The following is a 22,013-nucleotide window of genomic DNA, read 5'->3' on the forward strand; positions in this document are numbered from 1 at the left end:
AGAAAATCGACAAACGATTAGGGAAAACACGGGAATTTTACTGGAAGCAAGTAAAGACACAGGTTTGGAAGTAAATCCCGAAAAGACAAACTATATGATTATGTCTCGTGACGAGAATATTGTACGAAATGGAAATATAAAAATTCGAAATTTATCTTTTCAAGAGGTGGAGAAGTTTAAATATCTTGGAGCAACAGTAAGAAATATAAACGATACTCGGGAGGAAATTAAACACAGAATAAATATGGGAAATGCCTGTTATTATTCGGTTGAGAAGCTTTTATCATCCAGTCTGCTGTCAAAAAATCTGAAAGTTAGAATTTATAAAACAGTTATATTACCGGTTATACAGGGCATTTCAAAATTTCCCGTCTAAATATTTATATAATTTAAATTGAATTTAATTAAACAAAAATTACGTCAATTTAGATATTGAGGGGAAAGTTTAAAACCAGACTTAACTACATACTAGGTTTCACCCCTTCACCCTCAGCCTCACCCAATTCCGAATTTCAAATGGCACGTATATCCTGTGATACTTAAATTTGAAAATTTGTTTATAAAACTCATTCGTTTTCGCAAATTTCGTTTTCTATTGTCGCCTGGCAACCTGCCACAATAGAAAACGAAAGTTGCGAAAACGAATGAGTTTTATAAACAAATTTTCACTTTCATATCATAATGAAAAATAGTCACATCATGGCATTAACTACAATAATATTTCACTTCTAATGGTAATAATGTCATCAAACCACCCCAAGTTTTGTAGTTTTTAATATCCAATACACAGCTGTACCCAGAAAATTACACACCGCAGAATCGAACCTGTATATTATTTTTAGTAAGTAAAGATTTTAATAACCAAATTAATTTGAGCTCTAAATACGTCAGCATTCTTGCAGATCATGGCCTTCGTGTAATATTGTTTACTGTAGTGTCTGTTTTGTTTTATTCTGAAATGCAATTAGCTAGTTCTCAAAACTGACGACAGATGGATGTTGGAGAATAGGAAAATTATGTTGAAAAATTGATACTTCACTGAAAACTACTATTTTTCTGAAAAACTTTGAGTTCCAAGCTTCAAAATGAGGGGTCATTTATTAAAATCCGTTCAGCCGTTTTCCCGTAATTTCCATTACCAGTTCAAATTCTATATAGGCCTGTAGATGTATATAATTGATGCTAAAAACGACTATTTCCGGACGAACTGAACAATTGATAATTTCGAAGAACAAATAATTTATCTTCAATAACAAAATAAAATTAAGAACCGTTAACTGTAGCAAAGATTCTGAAAATTCGTTTTTGTGTCATAACTTCGTAATATATTTCATGATTCGTTGCTATGGGCTACAGTACTCCGTCAAATAATATGAGACGTAATATTTATGGCCGGACATGTATTCAGATTATCAGATAAAGTCCATTATCTCCTCTGGTAGGCCTACGTGAAGACTGTTTGTGGAGCGCAACCTCTTCCCAAAACGCAGCTCTTCAAACAAGCACGCAAGCACGACTCCCTCCCTTATAAGCAATTCATGCGTTTTCCACGTGGGCCGTGTATTTGCAAAGCCTCGCTTACACAGTTGAAATGTTTGTAAAGGCACGTAACAGATATGTAACCTGCTAAAAACCCTGGAAAATTAATTTGGTTCCTCTTTCTGTGTTCGTAGAGTCTAATTTACAATAACCAGAAGGGGAAACTTCAATTCTCCCCATCAGAAAAAAAAAAAAAAAAAAAAAAAAAAACCTCATATATATGCTGTATCTAGACCCTAATAACAGCAAATTTCTCTGATGAAAAAATAAACTCTGTTCGTGAAAAGAACTGTTTCAATTATCCAAACTTGTGCTGGTTTTGTTCAATATTGTTACGAATGCGAAGGGAATTACTTTATATTACATTATTTCTTCGAGTTTATTCCCTGATCGCATATCACAAATTGATCAGCCTAATGGACTTCGAAGACAACAACTTTTATCAATTTCACTCTGTTGCCATCTAGCGACTGCAAAAGAAATCACGTTATAAGGCTTATGGAATTGTATGTAGTAATAGCACACTCTAGTATATACAGTCGCGAAGCTCAATACATAGTAAATATGCAAACATTAGATAGTTGCTCACAGCTAGGATCGCTAATATCGCCTCATTACAGGCAATGCAAAATAGTACCGTCACAGTCTATTGTTTCTAGCACCCTCAAAACTCAAGCTTCGTGACTGTATAGTAGACTGTGGTAATAGCTTGCAATTTTACTTCCATCTAGCGGTCGTAACTAAAAAATGCCTTTTCGACATTGGAGGATTTGGTAGTTGTTCTTTTTTTATCTTGCCATTTTATAGCATGACCACTCTTTTATACAGGGTGTTTCGGAAATACTTTGACAAATGTTGGGGGCATGTTCCTCACACCAAAACAAGAAAAAAAGTTCATATAAACATATGTCCGAAAATCCTTAGTGTTTTTAGTTATTAATGAAAGAAGATAATGAAACATCTGTTAGATATTGTCAGCTTGGCAGCAAGTGTTGCGACTTTTATCAATTCAGAAACTCGTAACAAATGTTCAAAATGTTCTCCTCTTGCTTCCAGTTTCATTGTTATTAGTTTCTGAATTGATTAAAGATGCAACACTTGCTAACCAGTTGACGATATTTAACAGATGTTTCATTATGTTCTTTCATTAGTAACTAAAACTAAGGATTTTCGGACATATGTTCATATGAACCTTTTTTTGTTGTTTTCTTGCGAGGAACATGTCCCCAAGTTTGTCAAAGTATTTCTGAAACACCCTGTATAAATGTGATCAATGGTTTATTATATTCGCAGAGGTGCCAACCTTTCAAGTGGGTTATCAGTAATTCAATAGTGCGCGCTTGACACCTCTTCTGGAATATTATATATAGTTTTACGTTACTGTCAATTCTGCAGAGGTGGGGGAAAACGTTTTCAAACATGTTTTGCATCTACCAGCTCTTTTTTTTTCTGTAAATTTCTTCCTGACGCATACTACTTACCGTTGTGACGTCATCTTAATCTTTTGGATCAGAAGTGATTCCAGTGTTGATGTGTTTAATACAGCTCTGAATGCTGCCTTATATTTTTAATCTTATGGATCAGAAGTATTCCAGTGTTGATGTGTTTAATTAAATAGGTCTGGATGCTGCCTGATTTTTTGTCAGAACACTGAAGAATCTTCCCATAGAACAGTCACTGCAAGTCACACTTAGTACTGCAAACACAATATGACAATGTTTTAACCTATACTTGTCCATTTTCATTTTTGAAATCTCAAATTTTGGCGTTATTTGAATCTATTCCAGATTCATTTATAATGTATTCAGTAAAAGTATCGTATTTATAAGCTGCAAACTTCTCTACAAATCTGTGATTTTCACTTTCGTTAACCCAATTTCAAAATCTTTTAATACAATAAGCCTATTCAAGACATGAATTCAATCATGTATTCATAGTTTCATAGTATCACGATTCACGTCAAAGTAATCTTTCCATGTCAAAACAATACAACAATGTCTTTTTCTTCTACTTCAGATATTATGTAGGTTTCATGTAAAACAAATACAGTAGGAGACTTTGTGCGAGATCGTGCGTATTTGCTTGGTTTCCGCATAAACCAACCCGCGGAAAGTCTAAAATTCCACATTCAGTATTCCCAACCTAACACACATAACAATTTCTCTCTTCTTACCGCTTAAGTGACATATTGATTTTACTGCTTTAGGCTTTTAACATATTATTTTTAGAGACGTTCAATATAGTAATAATTATAAGTTGTGAACTTACCACTGCAATTTCACCTAAATTGCACTGTTAATTATTGTTTTTAAATATTTTCAAAAATTAAGTAAACTCTATAACTCCACTAAAGTTACTGCATTCGTGATGCAAGTAACATTAAGGAAGCCGTAAAAAAATCAACAAGATTCCAGACTCATCATAGACTGGGGGAAAAAAAGACAGACGTATATAACGGCCTGCTGGAGTATAGTAAACACAGAAAGCATTTTAAAGCAACAATGTTGAAGATAGATATATTTGTTTTCCAAAGTTGCCGTCATTGAACAGAAACCAAGATGGAGATTGCATTGCAACCAATTAGAAATTCCTCTTTCAGGTATGTAATAAACTATCTTCGCACAAAATAATGTACGATACACGAGCGGTATGTTTTCTCAACTACGTTTCGCTTTTTCAAACATTTCCTCGAACATGAAAACTTCAACATACCGCTCTTGTAACGCATATTAATATTATTTGTTCCTTGTTACCAATTAAAGTTGGCTATTAATTCTTTGATACAAATATCCCGGAAACGAGGATCGTCATCAAATAAGAATATTTAAATGACTTCATTTCCTGAGACAATCTGGAATAATTCCCATTACAAACAGGTGCTTTTCAGCACAAGCCTGCTAGTAACTCACGCCGGGTAATGAATAGGGTCCCCATTGTCTCTTCAACACAGTCGTGACGTCAAAGTCAGTGCTGAGGTTCTTCTCTCCTGTGCACGTTGTCTTTGTCGCCCCCTCCTCCAATGCCTTCTGTCAACCGGAACGTACACAGTAGCATGACGTCATCCGCAGAATCCAATCTTTGAAATGCACTTGAAAGACTGCGTCGGATGGAGGGGATGGGAAGATGCTTTCATGTAATGTATATGAGCGCAAAGTCTGGGTAGGAGAGACTGTTTATCATCAGGAAGGTATTCACATTGCATCCAGCGCGACACGCCAGCTGCTGACAATACAGAACACTGTCACATTTCTGATTGTGACTATCGCCGTTATTTGCGACGTCACGCTTCTGCGCATGTGCAGTACGTAAGGGCTATTCCATATGAAATCGATCAGTAAAAAACCTCGCATTTTTTTTATACTCTAATTTTTTCCCTATTTATACAAGGTGCTGAGGAGAGTGCATTTTCAAAAATATACTATCGAAAGTCAAACGATTTCGTACTATTGAGCGACAAATTTAGCGTATTTTATAAAAACAAGCCTCTTTCAGCGCTCAGAACTCTGGAACCATTTACTGTAGAACATTGAACGAGAGCCCATTTTGAAGCTGACATTTGGTAAGTTATGATAAGAAGTAATCCTTATTTTTATTGTGTACAGAGAGACAGATAATCTGATTTTACTTACTTTTAGGCTTTTCGACCATTTGTAAAAATGTAAAAAAATATTGAGAAAAAACCTTGCATTATTAAGAGGGATTCGGCATTGTTTGCTTAGTGGCTTGTCAATAAGTTTCGAGGGTATTAAATATATTATTTTCACACGCCTAGACTTGAACGGCGCAGTACCGCACGCACTGGCCGAGAGATGATGATAAGGGAGCGTTGGGCGTCATTTTACTCCAGTGTTTATGAAAACGTGTGATAAAGCTAGCCCAGCTATCCGCTACTAAACGAAACATCATGTGTTTGTCTCCTGGCCTTGCTTGTCTCGGCTAGCTCCCGTCTCACAGTCAGCTGGTTAGTTCACGCGCGTACTATTTATTTTCTTTATTTGATATTTTCAATACTTTCTTATCAACGTACCATCAGTAAAAAATATGTTGATTTCTACTTTTAATGCGGAATCTAACTAGGCCTATATATTATTAAAATATTTTTTCCTAGGCAAAGGCGTCTTAATGAGGAAAAATCTAAATTTCTCCATTTCCATAAAAAGTAAGAAAATCTGTTTATATGTCAATATAAACTTTAATTTCTCAGCATCAAAATAAACCATGATTTTGATCATTGGATGAAAGGGTTTCGGAGTTACAACAGTTCAAATTTGCTAATTTTATGAAAATACGATAAATTTAAATATTTTTAATTTAAACACTATGAAGTTCTGATGCCTCAAACTTTGCACAAAGCATTGTATCACAGTTCTCTACGTACAAAAAAAGTTTCATTGTATTTAGAAATTGTAAGGTTAATTTTCTCTATATTTCGGTAGATTTGAGATGGAATAGCTCGTAAAGATGCCTCGTGCGACATGAGATTTGAGTTGAATTTTTCATGTTAAAAAATGAGACACGAAGCTGAGATTTTTATAAAATGCGAGTACAAAATTACACAAATCCTATGCATTTCTTCTTTCAGGCCAAAATTCAACGTGTGAACGTACGTTAAGGCAACATACGACATCAAATTATAGATGGAATTCGAACCCATGCAACACCACACACTTCCTGCCGACAGTCCAACTTGTTAGGTCACCCCTGACTGCGAATTTGTAGCACTCAGCAGCCGGTCTGCCCGTCGCCAGAATCAGCGGGATCCCATTACATCATCAGCAGCAGAACGAGGGGAATTTATCCCAGATAACGCCAAGACGACTTGGTCACTCGTCCGGAGCATGATTTCTTGTCTGGGGACACAGACAGGCAAATACGCAAAGCACGGATCCAAATAAACATCCCAGGAAAATTACTCATGAAGAATCCATTCGGAATGTTTTCTACGTAAGTTTCATGTTCATTAAAACAACTTCTTCATTACAATCATCTTTATCTTGGTTACTTCACGTCAACAAAAGCCTTACTTTCATATCCATCAACTATCTTGATATCCATTCTCACATATTCGTCACAACTTTTATATTCAAACTTGTCACCGACTTCAAATTTATCACGAACTACAAGTCTTCAAATTGAAAATTCGTCACCAACTTCCAATCAACTCGAAAATTCGTCTTCAACTTCAAACTTAACACCAAATTCAAAACACTGACCAACGTCAAAACAGTCAACTACAAAATTCGTCATCAATAGGGCTAGGATTTTTTAGATGAAATTTCGCCCGTAGCATAATTTCCAAACGTAGATAGCATTTCATGCAGGGAAAATCCACTAAAATTGAAATAGCGAAACAATTTCAAAATATATGGGGATATGCCTACTGTCCTTCTAAAAGGACACATAAGTTTTCATCATTGTCATGTCGCAATGAATAAATATTTCGAACGCATTGTGGTTTCACGTTATATTTATGTTTATTAGGAGTCATTTTGATCTACAACAATTTGTAAAATAATTCCGAACTGTAAAAATATTTAACATTCTTATCTGATTTGCGTCTCGGGTGCCAGAGCTGAAATAAACGAACAATTCTCACGTCCACATCTCAAACTCAACGGTGACCAGAACTCTCATTACCAGTCTTACCACACCTAGCAAGCCTCTAATTAAGACCAGTAATAGTGACAACTGTGAAAAATAAAATGCGTTAACTGTATGGAGGGTAATTTCAAACATTGACAACTGTCCTTTTAATAGGACAGTAGGCATATCTGGGTTAAAAATACTTCCCCAGCGGTACATTAGCTTGATTCGGGTCCTTGTTTAATGGGAACTAGATATATCTCTTGTAAATACGTGCACAGATCTGTCTCCAATCCTGAATAAATAGAAATATGACTGCCTATCCTTTCAGTCACAGTATGAACACGCTTTTGTTAGTTGACATAGAAGGCCACAGAGATTGAGGTTGCTATAGTGATATAAACAAGCTGCAGAGAATGTAGGGCCATTCTCATATAAACACACATCAATTTATCTTGAAGCAACACCAACTGATATAAATTGTATTAAATTCTTAACCTGCGTGACCTTTACAACAGCTCTATAGAATCCCTCACTATACAAGATGGCTGGCCTGCTGACATGCTTTTCCGCCAATAAAAACAGCGCTACAAGAACATCTGTGCTGGTCCCGGACTCCATAAAGAAATCAAAACCTATCTGATCAACTCAAATGTTCTCTGGGCTTGTAAATGTAGCTGTACCACTCCCTTGAGACGCTTACAATTTACATAACGTTATACCATTTAACCTTTCAAAACCTAAAGCAATGTTTGTATTGCTATATTGAACGTGTTTTTTTTAATCTTTTCAATTTCATCCTCTAGACACGGAGATAGAAAAGAAATGAAACTGTATGGAGATACGGAACAGAAAACAACGATATTTAGTACTTTCAAAGGCACAAAAATTACGTGGTTTTACATACATACACAGTAATATCACAGTCTAGTATATACAGTCGCGAAGCTCAATACGTAATAAATATGCAAACATTAGATAGTTGCTCACCATTAGGATCGCTAATATCGCCTCATTACAGGCAATGCAAAATAGTACCGTCACAGTCTATTGTTTCTAGCACCCTCAAAACTCAAGCTTCGTGACTGTATATAGTAGACTGTGGTAGTATCCAACCATTCACACAAATCCATCCATATCGAACCATCCACCCATATATCTTAAATCCAAGCATGCAACCACAATTATCAATCCCTCCATATTCAACCATTACTACCACTATAACAACTACTACAACAACCATTTCTACTACAACTACAATCACCGCAACCACTAATCTCTTATTACTACTATAGTCCACACCTGTGGAGTAACGGTCAGCGCGTCTGGCCGCGAAACCAGGTGGCCCGGGTTCGAATCCCGGTCGGGGCAAGTTACCTGGTTGAGGTTTTTTCCGGGGTTTTCCCTCAACCCAATACGAGCAAATGCTGGGTAACTTTCGGTGCTGGACCCCGGACTTATTTCACCGGCATTATCACCTTCATTTCATTCAGACGCTAAATAACCTAGATGTTGATACAGCGTCGTAAAATAACCCAATAAAATAAAATAAATTACCACTATAACTACAACCACAACCATTACTCTCACTACTACAATCACTACGAGAAGCTTTTATCATCTAGTCTGCTCTCAAAAAAGTTGAAAGTTAGAATTTATAAAACAGTTATATTACCGGTTGTTATGTATGGTTGTGAACCTTGGACTCTCACTTTGAGAGAGGAACAGAGGTTAAGGGTGTTTGAGAATAAGGTGCTTAGGAAAATATTTGGGACTAAGAGGGATGAAGTTACAGGAGAATGGAGAAAGTTACACAACATAGAACTGCAAGCATTGTATTCTTCACCTGTCATAATAATAATGAACATTAATTAAAACCCTACGTTTGAAATGGATTGGGTTATTTTACGACGCTGTATCAACATCTAGGTTATTTAGCGTCTGAATGAAATGAAGGTGATAATGCCGGTGAAATGAGTCCGGGGTCCAGCACCGAAAGTTACCCAGCATTTGCTCGTATTGGGTTGAGGGAAAAACCCCGGAAAAAACCTCAACCAGGTAACTTGCCCCGACCGAGATTCGAACCCGGGCCACCTGTTTTCGCGGGTTAAACGCGCTGACCGTTACTCCACAAGTGTGGACTTTGAAATGGACAGGGCATGTAGCACGTATGGCGAATCCAGAAATGCATGTAGAGTGTTAGTTGGGAGGCCTGAGGGGAGATAACACCTTCGGGGAGGCCGAGACGTAGATGCGAGAGTAATATTAAAATGGATTTGAGAAAGGTGGGGTATGATAGTAGAGACTGAATTAATCTTGCTCAGGATAGGGACCGATGGCGGGCTTATGTGAGGGTGACAATGAATCTCCGGGTTCTCTAAAAGCCATAAGTCTTACAATCACTACAACCTTAAACATTACAACCATTAATCCATTACTATCGCTACAACTACAACCACAAGCCATTACTATCACTAGAACCATTGCTACTACTAAAACTATAACCACTGATCTCTTATTATCACTACAACTATAACCACAATCATTTCTATCACTACTACAACCATTGCTACAACTACAACCACTACAACCACTGATCTCTTATTATCACTACAACTATAAGCACAATCATTTCTATCATCACTACAACCATTGCTACAACTATAACCACAAACATTACTATCACTAGTACAACCATTGCTACAACAACTACAACCAATGATCTCTTATCATCACTACAACTATACCCACCAGAACTACTGATCTCTTATCATCACTACAACTGTAACCACAATCATTACTGTCATCACTACAACCATTGCTACAACTACAACCACTACAACCACTGATCTCTTATTATCACTACAACTATAACCACAATCATTACTATCATCACTACAACCACTGCTACTACCACTACAACTACTGATCTCTTATCATCACTAAAACTGTAACCACAATCATTACTATCACTACTACAACCATTGCTACAACTAAAACCACTACAACCACTGATCTCTTATTATCACTACAACTATAACCACAATCATTTCTATCACTACTACAACCATTGCTACAACTACAACCACTACAACCACTGATCTCTTATTATCACTACAACTATAACCACAATCATTTCTATCACCACTACAACCATTGCTACAACTATAACCACAAACATTACTATCACTAGTACAACCATTGCTACAACAACTACAACCACTGATCTCTTATCATCACTACAACTATAACCACAATCATTTCTATCACTACTACAACCATTGCTACTACAACTACAACCACTGATCTCTTATTATCACTACAACTATAACCACAATCATTACTATCATCACTACAACCATTGCTACAACTATAACCACTACAACTACTGATCTGTTATCATCACTACAACTGTAGCCACAATCATTACTGTCATCACTACAACCATTGCTACAACTACAACCACTACAACCACTGATCTCTTATTATCACTACAACTATAACCACAATCATTACTATCATCACTACAACCACTGCTACTACCACTACAACCACAGATCTCTTATCATCACTACAACCGTAACCACAATCATTACTAACACTACTACAACCATTGCTACAACTAAAACCACTACAACCACTGATCTCTTATTATCACTACAACTATAACCACAATCATTACTATCACCACTACAACCATTACAACCATTGCTACCACTACACTACAAACATTGCTACTACAGTTACAAACATTGATCCATTACTATCGCTACAAATACAACCACAACCGTTACTATCACTATTACCACTATATACTCATTGCTACCACTATCAGTACAATTATTACTTCACTACTACCACAATTACAACAATCACTACCACTAATGAATCGAAAATTATTAATTATGATGTTGAATAAAATACCGCTGAGTATTACGGTAATTTGAAAAATTAACCAAAAACAGTGATTTATGAAAAGTTAACCCAAACATGATTTTTCGACATTCTTTACGCCTATTCCGTTGAAAAGTCATGAATTACAAGTCCTGGATCAGACCCTCACAAACGCAGATAGAACATAAGCATTACAAAATATGCGAGGAATTTCTTTGCGATTCAAAATCCAGGCTATAAAATATTTGAACTAAAAAGCATGTGAGTCACGGTACACAGTTTATTCCTGTGTTCACTACGTGCCGAGGGTTCATATCACAGCTGGGGCGCGCTGGGAGAAGTTCTGTGCTGTATACTTAACACACAGGAAGATGAATGCTTCACACCGCATCCGAAACACAAACAAGGCTCGCACAGTCCTCCTTGTGCTGCGGTGACGCAGATAGCGCTCCACAACTTCTGGCACAACATTAACACATGCAGGTGTGTTATCGACTTCACGCTCCGGTCGTCTTTAATCCTTCACAAAGCGCTCGGCAGTATCTATGGATCACAGATAAACTTCGCTTCGTAAGACAACTTACATCTCTAGGAGTAGGTCATGTGCCACGACTTGCAGTAATGACCCAGAATAAGATAAGGCTTATATTTCCCAACAAACAAAGAGATTCACGCTTCACAGAGTACAGAATTTGACGTCTATTTCACTCAGCTAACTATTGACCAATGGACTGTAAGAATCTGTCGAATTTGAACAAATCAGAAACATCTATCGCTGCAGTATTATCGTTTTAATTATCTATTTTGTTTTATCTCTACCGCTGGGGCTAAGCGGGATGAAGTTACAGGAGAATGGAGAAAGTTACACAACACAGAACTGCACGCATTGTATTCTTCACCTGACATAATTAGGAACTTGAAATCCAGACGTTTGAGATGGGCAGGGCATGTAGCACGTATGGGCGAATCCAGAAATGCATATAGAGTGTTAGTTGGGAGACCGGAGGGAAAAAGACCTTTAGGGAGGCCGAGACGTAGATGGGAGGATAATATTAAAATGGATTTGAGGGAGGTGGGGTATGATGATAGAGACTGGCTTAATCTTGCACAGGATTGGGACCGATGGCGGGCTTATGTGAGGGTGGCAATGAACCTTCGGGTTCCTTAAAAGCCATTTGTAAGTAAGTAAGCTAGGCAATTGTCTCCTCTCGTGTTGTCAATTTAGAAGGCCCTGTTGTTTGAACACTGGGCTGCAAAACAAATGCCGAGTCGAAGTCGCTATCGATTTGAAATATTAAGGCTCAATCACAATGAAAATTAAACATAACGTAAGCGTTAACTTAAGAATATAAACGTTACGGTAAAATCAAGAAGTCATACCATCATTCATGATGGGAACATAAACATAACAGCAAACATACTTGGTAACCATGGAAACATAACAACGACGCCATTTCCTCATATTCTGTCTTATACTTCAGCGCTCCACGATTGTGTTTTGTTTGCAAATCACGTTAGCATAAGCATGGAAGTTTGGAGTTTGCAAACTTTCATGTTAACGTCTTACAGTAATGTTTATGTCAATGCTTATGTGAATCATTGTGAATGATCCCATTTGGTAGCCTGGCCGCAAACTTCTGTGTTTATGTTACGGTTATGTTTAATTTTCATTATGAATGGGCCTTTACCGTGTTACGAGAACTTCGCTTGAGGCTGGGCCCACACTTACCAACTGTTCTCCAACCAGGAGATCAACCGTGAAAGGAATGTGCTTACTATTGCGTCATCTATTGGAGCGAAGTAGATAGATAACATTACCGTTATAACGTCAGTTTAAAAACCATGCGCTCTCCTGGATATGTTATTTCCTGTATGGAGAGATTAAGAGACCAGGAGATTAACAGTGATCTAATTTTGTAACTAGGGTAGTGAGAGAGTGGGAATAGTACGTTATTTTACGACGCTTTATCAACAGCTTCGGTTATTTAGCGTCTGAATGAGATGAAGGTGATAATTCCGGTGAAATGAGTCCGGGGTCCAACACCGAAAGTTACCCAGCATTTGCTCGTACAGTAGAACCCCGATTATCCGTCACCTTATTAACCGATCAGCGGATTATCCGACTGTGTTTCTCTCACTCCATTCTTTCTTTCTTCGCTGCGGAAAAAAAGTATGTAGTGGTATTCCTTAGACCTATATTAGTACCTATTCTTTTCTAGAGTCTATTATTATAAGCCTTTATCCTTACATATTAGAAGTGTACTGTCAGTAATAGGAACAGTTACTGGTAGGCCTACTTGAAGATGTTTTTCCCAAATTGTGAAGTAATCACTACCTGTTTTCAAAGAAATAGTTCCAAAAACTTCCGCAAAATTTAGAGCAAACCTGTGCAGCATTCAGTCCTTGTCCTACTGTTGAAGTGCTCGTACTTCATAATTTCTATCCAAAATATCTTCCACGGGTGTCAAAAGTGTTTTACTAAGTATCAAAATAAAATACAAATTGCGGCTCCTCTCGCATCAGAATATGAGATTGGAATTACAAATGTGCGCGATTTAATTAAAAACAAGAATAAAGCGTGAATAATTTCGAGGGAAAAATTGTTCCGGAGTCGGGTATCGAACCCGGGACCTTTGGTTTTACGTACCAACGCTCTACCACTGAGCTACCCGGGAACTCTAACCGACACCGATCCAATTTTTCCCTCTATATCCACAGACCTCAAAGTGGGCTGACAACCGTCAAGCAACCAACTTCGAGTGCACACTAACTCCGTGTGACTTAAATTGTGGTTTTCTGTTAACGAACAGTGACGTGTATTATGCAAATCACACGGAGTTAGTGTGCACTCGAAGTTGGTTGCTTGACGGTTGTCAGCCCACTTTGAGGTCTGTGGATATAGAGGGAAAAAATTGGATCGGTGTCGGTTAGAGTTCCCGGGTAGCTCAGTGGTAGAGCGTTGGTACGTCAAACCAAAGGTCCCAGGTTCGATACCCGGCTCCGGAACAATTTTTCCCTCGAAATTATTCAAATCAACTTTACAGGGAGTTATACCTGAAATATTGATTTGCAAGAATAAAGTGTGTAAAATATGTAAATCTACAACAAAAAACCTCTACTATTCCTATCTTGGCCCTTATAAAACTATCGTTGACAACCGGACTTATATTATTACCGGTAAACTTCTGATTCACTATCTAGCATGTTACACACACGGTGGAAATTATGAAACTATGTTATGCACTTAATTTACGAAAATATTTTATGATACGGATTATCCGATTTTTTCGGTTAACCGTCCAGTCCATCCCCTTGTTTACCACGGATAATAGAGGTTCTACTGTATTGGGTTGAGGGAAAACCCCGGAAAAAACCTCAACATGGTAAACTTGCCCCGACCGGGAATCGAATCCGGGCCACCTTGTTTCGCGGCTAGACGCGCTAACCCGTTACTCCACAGGTGTGGACTGTAACTAGTGTAGTATCAATATGTGTATATCAATGCTATTTTTTGTGCTTTGAGAGCTAGCCAATACAGATAGGAAAACCCACATGTGTGACCTTATGACATCTTATGACATCAACATTCATTCACAGCATTACCCCGCTTCGTCACAGTCCCCAAATACTTTCTCGTGGTTGGAGTACAGTAGCAAAACTGCTTTCAGCGAAAACGTTTCTGCTTAAACATGGTCCAACATATGTTTTCAATTATTAATATAGGAACGCCGCACGCAAAGTCTATTTTAAATGAATAACTATTATAAAATAATATTATAAATTTTAAAACAACACGAGTCCACTAAACTTAAGAACACATATGAACGAATTTCTCATAATATTTCATCATTCACTATACAGGGTGTCCCATTTATCTTGTGTACCTATTGTAACTTTTTTTGTTTTGGTAGGTATTGAAATTTTTGTTTTTGAGCGTTATGTTAGAACGAGGGGCTAACATGAGTGTCAATTTTGGTGCATGTAACTACATTATGGTACAAGATACACGTGACGTCATCAATTTTTCAAATAGCATTACATACTTTAATCATGTTACATTGATTACACGCATTAAGAAGAGTTCAAAAATGTATCACAATGTCACCTTCCTAATTAATAACATCAAAATGAAACAAAAACGTACTTCCAATGTGATAATGTCATGCTTTGAGAGTCACAGATGTTTCAAATAGTGACCATTCACATTAATGCACATTCGAAGGCGTTCCCCGAAAGACCGTATGACTGCCCGGCATGTTGCTGGCTGAATGGACACACAAGCCTGCCGAATGCGTTGCTGCATGTCGTCTGGTGTTAGAATGTTCTGGTACACACTGTCCTTTACGGTTCCTCACAGGAAGAAGTCGAGTGGCGTCAGGTCCGGAGAACGTACAGTCCGCTGTACGTCGATTGTGGCGTCGACAGTTTTTGTCGTTCGTTTACATGTTAAGACAGCAAACACACAACACACGACGTGTACGGACGTCAGTCGTCTTTCGTTTTGTGTAAGTTAATGCACAAGATGAATGGAGCACCACAACAAACAGCACATTATGATGGCATTCACTTTTGCATTTTGTTGTTATTGATTGGGAGGGTGACATTGTGATACATTTTTGAACTCGTCTTAATGTGTGTAATTAATGTAACTTGATTAAAGTATGTAGTGCTATTTGAAAAATTGATGACGCCACGTGAATCTGTACCACAATGTAGTTACATGTACCAAATCTCTACATTCATGTTAGCCCCTCTTTCTAACACAACTCTCGAAAACAAAAATTCCAATATCTATCCAAACAAAAAAGTTATAATAGATGTGCAAGATAAATGGGCACACTGTATTTCAAATTAAATTATCTGTACTTACTTTATGCAGAATATAATATTCACGTCACTGGAGGATCAGCTCAAGAGCGCACTCCTTCAGTTATAGTTGTTAAACTCGCAATGAAGACAGAAATCCGTTTCATTGTTAGTTCCAGATGTATGAGAAAGGTTTCTCTAAATACCACACTTGTCTCACTAGCGCTGCCAACACAGATTTTCACGTAACTACTTGAATCGTTCGTTGTTGAAAGGAACTAAGTCCACATATTTGTCAATTTCACTTTTTTATCGATTTGTAATGTAGAAATCAAGTTGCATCTGTTGGTGTTGGAACTAATTACTCATATTCCTTGTGCTTTATTTGAGGTGGTCAGTCTCAGTGGCGGTGCGTCAATAAGAGCACAAGAGCACGTGAACACCTTGTTTCCATTAATGCACGACTAGTTTTATTATTTGATACCGTATTGACGTAGTGGGGATGTATAATACCAGAATCGAGTATTTTAAACTTCCCGCATCTTGCATAAACTTCTTATGTAAACTTGGCAACATCCGTTCACGTACAAGCCGTGCTCTTTTCGAGATGGTTACAGGAATTTCACGCATGCGCGGGAGAAAATTGTCTTTAGCTGGCCGCTTATGACTCGTCAAGAGCACAAAGCGTTAAGTGAACATGATGAGTATCTATCCTACAGATGTCAGGTGCATCGATGCCTATCGTTCACGTGCTATATCTCGAGGAGGAAATTTAAAAGCCTGTAGATGTCAGCATCTGACTGTAGGAACGTTTACTTACGTGGATTTGTGTACAGTGCTGCTACGAGAGTGTAGTTTGTGAATTACTATACTTCAGTGTCGGCATAATAGCATAGTTTGGCTTTCAAACACGTGCTGGCTGACTGTGGTGGTGGTATGAATTTAAGTATCTGTATGGCAGTGTATAATATTTAAGAATAATAATATTTACTGGCATGTATTTATAGTAATCTATGCGAGTGGGATTACAGTACTGGTATAGGCTATAGTGTATCAGTGTGTTGTGAATCAAAATATATTACTGAACACACGCGTTTTTAAATAATGAGACTGTGGTATGTATTCATTTTTAACAAACGTAAACAATGAACTCTGTTCAAATAATTTTGAACAGTAAATAACTGGGTAAAGTGCCTTCCCAAGAAAAATTGGAAATATTTATTTTTTTTTTTTTATTTATCAGAGCTTCCTCAAATTAGAGGCTGCCATTAGACAAAGCATACAAAACAATACAAGAACAAAATAGAAGATGAGAGCTAAAAGAGTAAGAAAAAGGGCAAACAAATACACAAACAAATAATGACTGAGTTTCATTATTATTATTATTATTATTATTATTATTATTATTATATGTTGTTTTGAATATATATACGGTTTTAGAATCAAGACATTTCATATTAGACTAAACGTACGATTTCAAATTCTCTTCGATTTTGGAACCACAAAATTGTGAACACACATAATATTTTATCACGAGCCGCCACTGCTCAATCTTGTCATTCGGTGTTGAAAGGAACTAACTCCTGTAGATAGTGCTTTTCAACACGGAACTACGAAGATTTTAGGTTGGCTGCCCTGTGCTAACAGTATATTCTGCCTCCAAGATTTCGCGGATTTTATGAGTCTGCAGAGACTGATTGTTGATTACTAGTTGTTTGTCGCATTAAATGTTCAGATTTGATTATTCTGTCCTTGATAACAATATCACATAATGGAAGACGGAATACACGAGAAATTGTAATCTTATTAGTCTATTACAGAAAACCTATCCTGAAGGACGAGTTCCAATCAAAACAAGCAAACTAGGAGATGTGAGGAAAGTTTATCGTTATGTTACTACATCAGGAGATAGCACAGATTTCTATGATGAAATATTGCAATGGCCAACGGAACAAAAAGAAAACCTACTTTATTGAAAACAGTAATTTATTTGTACTGTTGTTCTGTATTTACCCAAGAATAATATATTGGTTAATTCAATCAAATAATGTGGATATTTTAAAAACTTTGTTTTGTTTTGAGTTATTCTCATTACAAAGGTATATGACTACTGTAAACATTCTTTGTATTTTGTGAAAATGATTTATGTTATACTGTACCATGCAAGTAACATGTTTTATAGTTGATTTTTTTCTTAAGACTTGCATTACAGGTGATTTAATAAATTCCCAATTTGTTCTTATAGGCCAAAATGTGTTTACATTTTTATAACTAGAGCAATTCCATGTTGAAAGGAACTAAGTCCAATGACGTGTTTTCTGGATTAGAAAGATTCTAATGACTGTGCGAATATTTTTATTTGTCTAAATTAATTCTGTATGCGTATATTTTATGTGCAAAATACATTTTGGTTTAATCTTCGCTAGATTACTCACAAAACAGTTTTTTTTTCCATTATCTCAAAACTTTAAAAAGTGGACTTGGTTCCTTTCAACAATTACCGATTCAATTATGAAATATCAGATATCGTTAATACCTGCATGGCGTTAATACCTTTACTTACCCTAAGTTTCAAATTAGAATGTATTAGTTGGATTTTTCACAGCAACATGATGCTTTAAAATTCAGTTCTCAAAACTTTAAATTCTGAGTTGTTTATCTTTTTAACTCGCCCGTCGATATAAAACTAGGTTTGTAAATACAATGTCTTATTTTGCTTCAGGGTTAGACGAAAGAATTTAAAATACGACTTCGTCAGCTGCTACAACTTTCTTTTTATCTCGTGTATAGAAAAAAACCTCGCAGTTCTACCGATGGCAATAAGGCTTCCATCAGCCGTGCTCTTTCACTTCTCTTTCAGCAGTTCGAGTTAAATAAACAACAATAAAAAACGGATACAGCGTTGAAAACAAACAACACGAGATCAAGCTCTGAAAGATCCAGCTACCATCCTAGTCGAATTATAAATTCCAGAATGATCTTTCTACTTTTCCAGAAACAAAGACGCAAGATCATTTTACAGACTCTTCAATATTGATAGAATTACTAGCTGATATTATCACTGTTTAGCAGCAGAGTAGTTGAAGTCTATAAACAAAAAAAAAAAAAAATACATGTTAAGGAGAGCGCGCTGAAAGCAATGTGACTTTCTTTTTAGTTGGCTATTAAACGAAACTGTATCAATTACTAGGTTATTTTCACAAAAATCTTAATAACTTTGAAAGTATAAGGTAAAGGTTAGTAATATTGTGATATGAGTATTATTTTGATAGTTCCTTTTTGAGAATTTATTATAATTTTACAATATTATTTTAAATTATCAATCTATAATATATATTGTGTTTAATTTTCATCTGTATTTTTTTTTTTAATTTTCTAAGTGGGCTCGTTTCTGAATACAAGTTTGTCTCATTCAATGTCGCTTAAAATTAATTTAACTTAATTTGTAAAATATACAATACTTCTTTATTTCTTTTTTATTTTCTTTCTTTCAAAAGAATACCTCCAGCAAGATCTACGTTACAGTTGGTTATATTCAAAATTCGGAACGACTACTTCAGCGTAAGAAATGGAAACATACACTGATTTGTGAGAAATGATGATTTGTGCTGTGATGTAATGTATTATAAATATGCCACTGTAACGTCATGTAACGTAGGAAGAACATTTTCTTAGCTTAAACAAATTTTTTACTGACAATTATGGTAAAAGATATGAATTTCATAATCGCAGAATGTATGTTTTCTTCACCGTAACGGAACTGATTTTTTTTTTACATGAATAGCATATATTGTATATAGAGTATATTCAGTTAATGTGTATCATGTTTACTATTATGTCGTATAATATAAATTCTATACAGGGTGTTTCAAAAATACAGGGCATAATTTCAGGTATGTATTTCCCACATGTAGACAATCAAAATAGTTCATTACAACATGTGTCCGGAAATGCTATATTTCCGAGTTATGGCCTTCACAACATTGAAATTCACCGAAACGTTTTTCTTTCCGCAGGTCGTTGCCGTCAAAGGAGACATTAAGAGGGCACTCTGACAGTTCATTCCGAGGCGAAGGTTACATTCAGTGTTGTGTAGGCGTTAGACTGTGCGACATGTATTCAAATCAAGAGCTGGCAGAGATACACTTCATGTACGGTAAGGCGGATGCCAATGCTGCGCTGGCTCGTCGTTTGTACTTCATGTTTTAGAAGATCGTCAACACATTCACTTCTTGCATGATGGCGCTCCTGCACACTTCAGTCGTACGGCTTGCCGGTACTTGGATCGAAGGTTTCCTGATCGATGGATAGGTAGAGGTGGCCCAATTGCTTGGCCTCCACGCTCACCTGATCTGAACCCTCTCGATTTCTACTTGTGGGGCCATTTAAAATCATTGGTTTATTCGTCTCCGGTGCCTGATTTGGAATCCCTTCGGAATCGAATTGTGGCATGTTCTGAGGACATACGCAATACTCCTGGAGTTTGGGATCGTGTTCGCAGGTCAATGAGACATCGATGTGAGGTCTGTATTCAAGCAGGAGGTGGACATTTTGAACATCTTCTGTAATGATAACGACCTGCGGAAAGAAAAACGTTCCGGTGAATTTCAATGTTGTGAAGGCCATAACTCGGAAATGAAGCATTTCCGGACACGTGTTGTAATGAACTATTTTGATTGTCTAGATGTGGGAAATACATACCTGAAATTATGCCCCGTATTTTTGAAACACCCTGTATACTAGTTCAATATTATTATCTAATTATATTTTCTGTCATACGTAGCACTAATATTTTGTAGAGCGCTAATTTCGAAGTTTTAGTGCGTTTATATGGTTAAAAAGTAACTGGACAGTCCATTTCAATTTAGTAGCAATCCCACTTACAGTTATCATGATTCATTATTATTATGTACTGAACTATACCTTTCGTAGCGTCCTGACGTAAGCATTTAGCGTCAGAGATTGAACCCTGTAAGGACAGTATGTACTAACCGGTAACTTCCCGAACTTGTTTGGGAACGAAAATGCGTTGCTTGTATTATCAATAATGATTCCTAAATATTTAACTTCTGAAGATTAATTTATAATTGGACAATTACAGTAAATTGCGGAACCAAAATTTTGTAGTTTGATGTTTAGGGGAAAATTAGGCAATTTATAAGGTTTACTAGTTAATGAAAAAGGAATAACTGTAGTTTTAGCAATGTTAAAAAAAAAGAATATTCGGATCAAACCATTTCATCGTATGTTAGAATATTTCAAATGTAATTATTTCGAAAACTATTCCAAATAATGAATTTTTTTATTTACATTTTTTATTGCAAATAAGGTTATCTTTCACAGAATTGAATCATAGGGTATTCTACGTACATTTTTTACAAGGGGTGCGCGTTCTAGAACGCATACAGTAATTATGCATCTAAATTAAAAATCCAGTGAGCATGCGATATAATTCCAATAATAGAAGGACTCCGACACTTGTTGTCGAGTGGGTGTATAATTAATCTGCTACTTGACTCATATTTAGAGCTATTTTAATATTCAAGTGTTTGAAGTGGGATGAACTCTGCTGTCTTGGCGACAGAGAACACCGGGGAGAGAAAGTAAGAGAAAACGTACAAGAAGAAACACGAAGAAGAAGAGGGATGAAGATTCAGTAATTGGTCTTCCAAATTGCACTTCGTAAAATTTAATCAGAAAGAATCAAATTGTCGGATGTAGAAGGAAGGCGTAATTCACGTTTCATGACAGACATTTACACAGACAGAGATAGAAAAAGAAATCCGACAGACACACGGACAGAAAGGAGATAGGTACATAAATTGCAATCTCGCATCCCCAACCATTTCCTGTGCAAATGTGTGTCTCTAAATTTTTTTATGTATTTTATTAGGCATATAAGCCTATATACTTTCCCCCTCTCCCAGTAGACGGGACTTGATGAGCTTATTTCCCGTGGTGCAATGCGTGGATATTGCATGACGTACACCTACGTAATATTACACTGGAAGAAGAATAAAAAAAGGGACTATATAGGTCAGAGCAAAGGGATTACTAAGGACCGTAGAGAAATGTCATGGTAGATATTGTTTCCGAGAGAAATAATAATAATAATCAAAAAGGTTTAAACGATTTACCCTTCTGAAACCAGGGAACCATGTCGGCCTATCTTTTTATCCTTTTACATGACG

At 36.7% G+C, this 22,013-nt stretch overlaps 1 protein-coding gene and 1 non-coding gene across 8 annotated transcripts in view; one reads left to right on the top strand and one right to left on the bottom strand.

Annotated features, from left to right (window-relative positions):
* The window catches only part of PDZ-GEF (PDZ domain-containing guanine nucleotide exchange factor), a 504,712-nt gene that overhangs the window by 299,592 nt on the left and 183,107 nt on the right, over window positions 1–22,013 (bottom strand). The gene's annotated exons all lie outside the window — the stretch shown is intronic.
* On the top strand, window positions 13,951–14,022 carry TRNAD-GUC (transfer RNA aspartic acid (anticodon GUC)). Its single transcript has one exon. It is a non-coding gene; the product is annotated as a tRNA-Asp (tRNA).

This window comes from Periplaneta americana, chromosome 4 (genome assembly GCF_040183065.1).
Source record: "Periplaneta americana isolate PAMFEO1 chromosome 4, P.americana_PAMFEO1_priV1, whole genome shotgun sequence".
Taxonomy (NCBI): Eukaryota; Metazoa; Arthropoda; class Insecta; order Blattodea; family Blattidae; genus Periplaneta; species Periplaneta americana.